We start from the raw sequence: 6486 nt of genomic DNA, 5'->3' as shown, positions 1-6486 counted from the left end.
CCATCATTCTATGGACTTAGTAATGAGGACCCATACAAATATTTGGATGAATTTCTTAAAATTTGTTCCACAGTAAAAATCCAAAACTTCTCCGATGATGCCCTTAGGTTGAAACTGTTTTCTTTCTCACTTAAGGACACAGTCAAGCATTGGTTAAACTCCTCAGACTCTATAACCATTTCAACATGAGAATATCTTCAGAGAGAATTTCTTAAGAAATACTTTTTGATTAGAAAAACAAATCAAATTAGAAAAGCTATCACTAGTTTTTTTCAATTAGAGGGTGAACTTTTTAATGAGACATGGGAAAGGTTAAGGGACCTCATTCGTAAATATCCACACCATGCTGTCCCCAAATGGCAACTTTGTCAGTATTTTTATGATGGTCTATCGGAGAAACACCGACAAATGGTTGATGCATCATGTGGTGGGACATTCATGCTAAAGAGTGAAGATGAAGCCTAGCAGCTCTTTGAAACACTTAGTGAGAATTCCCTACATCATATGTCTGCCACTTCTAGAGAACAACCCATGCTTCAACAAAAAAGAAGCGGAATTTATCAGATTGAAAACATCATAGATATCCACAGTAAGGTAGATGAACCGTCCCAAAAATTAGACCGTCTTCTAAATACTGGACAATCTCCGATTCTACCTAACCCAATCCAAGAAGTTTGTGTGCAAGTCCGAACCATTTTGTTAGTGAATGCCCAGCCGCACCTCAATTTTTTGAGTTTGTGCACGGCAGGTTCAGCAAGCTCAAGTCCAACAAGCTCGCAGACTAGGAAACGATCCATATTCGAACACTTATAACCCCGACTAGAGAAATCATCCAAATTTTTTTTGGAGACCACAACCAGTGGTTGGCCCTGCCGCACCTCGACCTCAATATCAGGACCCAACATATAGGCATGGACCATACCATCAATTTCAAAATATTCCTCAACCGTCTACTACTGGTCACAGCTCACCTTTTGAGAAAAAAATTTTGAAAGTACTAGAATGATTAGAAGTCAACACTCAGATCCTTAACTCCCACACACAATCCATTACTAAGCTAGAGACCCAAATAGGTCAACTAGCGACTGCATTCAGTAGGAGGGAAGGAGGAAAATTACCTAGCCAACTCGAGAGCAACCCAAGAGGGCAATTTGTGATTGAGAGCTCTAATACCCCAGAAGCTTTTTCTGAACACGCCAAATCAATCATGACTCTAAGAAGTGGGAAGGTCATTAAACACACTAGTAAAACCAATGAGACCGACCCTAAACCTCTAACCGAAGCCAAATCACCCAAGAACAAGGAGGACCTTAAAATAGAGAATGAACCAACTGCATCGAAATCATCTTATTTGCCTAAAGCCCTATTTTTGGATGCCCTGAAAGCCCCTATTCCTGCAGATAAGAAGGGAGGAAGACTCGACGAGATGTTGAAATTATTTAAGCAAGTCCAAATTAATCTTCTCCTTCTAGACGCAATCAAATAGGTCCCTGCTTATACCAAATTTTTGAAGGATTTGTGCACCCAAAAATGTAAATCTAGATTACAAATCCCAAAGAAAGTACACCTCATTGAACAGGCTAATTCTGTCTTCCAGCATGCCACTCCTCCAAAGCTTAAGGACCCAGGAGCCCCCATCATTTTCTGTGTTATAGGAGATTATCACATTGAAAAAGCTCTTCTGGACTTAGGGGCAAGTGTGAATCTTTTACCTAGTTCGGTGTATGAACTTTTTGGATTCGAAGAACTGAAACCCATCTCAGTCACACTGCAATTAGCCGACAGATCAATTAAGGAACCACGTAGAATGCTTGAGGATGTCTTGGTCAAGGTAGATGAGTTTTACTTTCCAGTTGATTTTTTGGTTCTTGACATGGAACTAAGTGGCAACCCAAGATAAATTTCCATTATCTTAGGATGATCCTTCCTAGCTACGGTAAATACATGCATTAATTGTAGGACAGGAGTCATGGACGTATTGTTTGAAAATAAGAAACTGAGGCCGAATGTGTTTGGTGCTTCCCAAGGACTATCAATGGATAGTTGCTTCGAAGTAGATACACTAGAAGACATTATAGAAGATGCAACACCCACAATTCTAGCACCAGACCCCTTAGATACTTGCTTGGCTCACTTTGGAGTGTATGACTTTGAGGGATATATGAAAGAAGTTAACACCTTGTTGGATACACCACACGATAAAACCACTCCTCCATGGACAATCAAGTATGAGCCATTGCCCACATTAGCCAGTACATCAATAGTCCCATCTTTAGAATCACCACCCACGTTAGAATTGAAATCCCTTCCTGCTACGCTCAAGTATATATTTCTAGGACCCAATGACACCCTCCCGGCAATCATTGCATCAGACTTGACACCTAATCAGGAAGCAAAATTGGTTGGTATTCTGAAGGAACACAAAGAGGCTATCGATTGATCCATTGCCGATTTAAAAAGAATTGACCCCTCCATTTGCATGCACCATATTCATTTTGAGGCAAATACCAAACCCCATCGAGATATGCAGAGGAGATTGAACCAAACATGCGTGAAGTAGTAAAGAAAGAGATGGTAAAGTGGTTAGATGCTAGAATCATCTACCCCATATCCGATAGTAAATGAGTCAGTCCCACTCAAGTAGTACCTAAGAAATCAGGTATTACTGTGGTTGAGAACGAAAAAGGTGAACTGCTTCCCACTCGCATATCATCTCGATGGCGAGTATGCATAGATTATAGAAAACTAAATACCATTACTAGGAAGGACCATTTTTCATTGCCCTTCATCGATCAAATCTTAGAACGGTTAGCAGGATAAAGTTTTTTCTATTTTTTTGATGGTTATTCAGGGTACAATCAAGTATCTGTATTTCTGGATGATCAAGAAAAGACTACCTTCACCTGCCCCTATGGCACCTTCGCTTTTCGGCTTATGCCATTTGGACTCTGCAATGCACCCGCTACATTTCAACGATGCATACTGGCCATTTTTTCGGATATGGTGGACAAATATCTTGAAGTTTTTATGGATGATTTTTATGTGTTTGGAACCACCTTTGAGGATTGTCTCCATAATCTTTTCAAAGTTCTTAAACGGTGTATGGAAACAAATCTCGTCCTAAGTTAGGAAAAGAGCCATTTCATGGTGCGAAAAGAAATTGTATTAGGATGTATTATTTCTGAAAAAGGGATCGAGGTAGATAAAGCCAAAGTTGAGGTCATTTCAAAACTACCACCCCCTACTTCGGTCCGACAAATATGATTCTTCTTAGGTCATGCTGGATTTTATAGACGCTTCATCAAAGACTGTAGCAAGATTTCAAGACCCCTGTGTAATTTGTTGGCCAAGGACACACCATTTATCTTTGATGAAGACTGTTTGAAAGCATTCAACACATTACGAATAGCCCTGACAACAGCACCCATAATAAAACCCCCTAACTGGTCCATTCCATTTGAGATTATGTGTGATGCCTCTGACTTTGCAATAGGTGCTGTCTTAGGCCAAAAAATCAATAAAGAGTCACATGTGATCTATTATGCTAGCAAGACTCTTTCCGATGTCCAATTAAACTACACCACAACAGAAAAAGAGCTACTAGCAGTAGTGTTCGCCCTTGAAAAATTTTGCTCATATCTGTTAGGGTCTAAGGTTCTGGTTTACTCTGATCATGCGGCTCTGAAACATCTCCTCTCAAAGAAAGATACTAAACCGCATTTGATCAGATGGATCCTTCTTTTACAAGAATTTGATCTGAAAATCCGAGATAAGAAGGGTTTCGAGAATGTGGTAGCTGATCACATCTCCAGGATTTAGTTGAACACACGATAGGCATAGATGAGGTCAAAGAGAAATTTTTTGATGAATAATTTTTTGCAATCTCCTCTAGCCGTCCTCCATGGTTTGCCCATTTTGTCAATTACTTGTCAACAGACAAGTACCTTCTCACTAGACAAAACAAGAGAAGGATCAATTTTTCTCGCAAATTAAACATTATTTCTGGGAGGAACCTGAACTATTCAAATACTGTCCTGACCAAGTTATTCACCGTTGTGTCCTCGAGAGTGAATTCCAAAGCATTCTCACTTTTTGCCATTCTTCGGCATGTGGGGGACATTTTAGTGGAAGAAAAACTACAGCAAAAATACTGCAGAGTGGGTTTTATTGGCCAACGCTTTTCAAAGATGCACATGAATTTGGCCGAAGTTGTCTGCAATGTCAGCAAACAGAAAATTTATCCAAGAAGGATATGATACCGCTGACCCCCATTTTAGTAGTAGAAATCTTCGATGTTTGGGAGATTGATTTCATGGGACCTTTTCCAGCCTCATTTGGATTCGAATATATTTTGGTGGCAGTTGATTACGTGTCAAAATGGGTGGAGGCAATAGCTACATGGACTAATGATAATAAAGTTATAACTAGTTTTGTCCAACAAAACATCATTAGTCGATTTGGCTTCCCAAGGGTGATCATTAGTGATGGGAGGACTCATTTTACGAATAAACATTTTGAAGCACTTATGAAAAAATATAATATTACACACAAAGTGGCCACACCATATCACCCCCAAACTAATGGTCAGGTAGAGGTGTCAAATAGGGAGATTAAACATATTCTAGAAAAGACAGTTAGGCCCGATAGAAAGGATTGGTCTCTTCGCTTAGATGATGCATTATGGGCTTACCGTATAGCTTTTAAAACCCCTATCGGTATGTCACCCTACCGATTAGTTTATGGCAAAGCTTGCCATCTACCGGTTGAATTAGAACATCGTGCACTCTGGGCCATACGAATGTTTAATTTTAACATGAAGAATGCAGGTTCTAATCGAAGGTTGCAAATCAATGAACTGGAAGAACTTCGCAACGATGCATACGAGAGTTCACAAATTTACAAGGCTCGAACCAAAGTATTTCATGACAAATATATCTCTAGAAAATCATTTGAGCTAAATCAAAAGGTATGGCTTTTTAATTCCAGGTTACGCCTTTTTTCTGATAAACTTCGATCCCGATGGGATGGACCTTTCATTGTCACACAAATATTCCCACATGGAGCAATTGAAATTCATAACCCCCAGAATGGCAATACATTTAAGGTAAACGGCCAACGTCTGAAGCCATATGTAGATGCAATTGCACATAAAGAACGAATCGACACCATCTACCTGTGTGATCCACTTTATAATGAATAATAAACTTGGCGTCTGGCTGAAGACGTAAAACTTAGCACTTGTTGGGAGACAACCCAATGATTTCATATTTTTTTTTACTTTACTGCAGCTGCAAAAATTTAGAACAAGAGCCTATTAATCAATGAAGCTATCTTCAACTTCCGAAGCAAAATTATCCCAGGTGCACTCTCTCTTTTTATTTTCTTTGCTTTCCTACTCCATTGAGGACAATGTAGATTAAGTTGGGGGGGGAAAAAATTAATCAAATCCTCGAGTATGGTCAGAAATAATTTTGTGTATCCGAATGTTATTTTGATTAAGAGTCAATTAGGCATCCTAATCAATGAATGATTAACGGTCAAGATAATTTTAGAGATGCTGAGGAATAAATTATTAAGAAAACCCAATGAATGGTAGGGTTCAGACTAGACCAAATTTTAGGAGCGATTCTACATCCCTCTTCTTACTGATCTCAATAAAGAATCTGCTTCATAAGAGATTGGGTGGAAAGGTCGAGGTGTGCAAAAATTCTTCTTAAAATTTTATTTAAAAAAAAAATATTGGTTTCTTACTGAGTAACCGGGCCCCTTCGCCTAAGTAAGCATTGTGGTTCGCGTAAAAAGGTGGGCAATGTTAAAAAAAAAATAGTGGATAATAAGGAGACTAAATTGCAAGAAGATAATAAACCTCTCTCACATTAAGTTAGATGATTTAAAGAGTAAAGTGGGGAGTTGGTGAAAGAAAAGCTCTTGAAATTTTTTTAGTTAATACTCAGCCACTAATTGGATCAAATTGATAATCCAATGAAGTATCTCTTTGATGGTCTGATCAGGTATCATCTACCTTTTGGGATGCCTAACCTAACTTTTTATTCAAGACCGAGTCGGTACACAATGCTGATATATCTATTTTACTCGAGGACGAGCAAAATTCAAGTTGGGGGATGTGATAAACACTTAATTTAAGTCATTTAAAATAAAAAAATTATATTTAATTTATTTTATTTATTAAGAATTTGATGCTTCTTTTTATGTTTTACAGGAAAGATGATCGTCGATACAAAGAGTCCGATTCGTAGATCAAAAAGACTCAAGTTTGAAGAAAATTAGACTTAAAATAAAATTAAAATAAAAGAAGGATGCATACGATATTATAGAAAATGAAGATACTATGCAAGAAACCCAAAAAGGATATAGACATCATTTTAAAGAAACAAAAGTTTCTTTTTGTAAATCAAAAAGGAGCATTTCCTAACAGCTAACGGGTGCGGGCGCGCAGCATAGTGGGTTCGCGGAGAGTTGTGCTGG

The 6486-nt window shown here is 38.4% G+C and overlaps 1 non-coding gene across 1 annotated transcript; it reads right to left on the bottom strand.

The window, feature by feature from the left end:
- Positions 1-244: 244 nt before the first annotated feature.
- On the bottom strand, positions 245-350 carry LOC140854400 (small nucleolar RNA R71). Its single transcript, XR_012137615.1, has one exon. It is a non-coding gene; the product is annotated as a small nucleolar RNA R71 (small nucleolar RNA).
- Between the last annotated feature and the right edge of the window lie 6136 nt (positions 351-6486).

Source organism: Elaeis guineensis, chromosome 16 (assembly GCF_000442705.2).
Source record: "Elaeis guineensis isolate ETL-2024a chromosome 16, EG11, whole genome shotgun sequence".
Classification (NCBI taxonomy): domain Eukaryota; kingdom Viridiplantae; phylum Streptophyta; class Magnoliopsida; order Arecales; family Arecaceae; genus Elaeis; species Elaeis guineensis.
The sequence above is the reverse complement of the archived record's forward strand: the minus strand, read 5'-3'. Positions and strand labels throughout refer to the sequence as shown.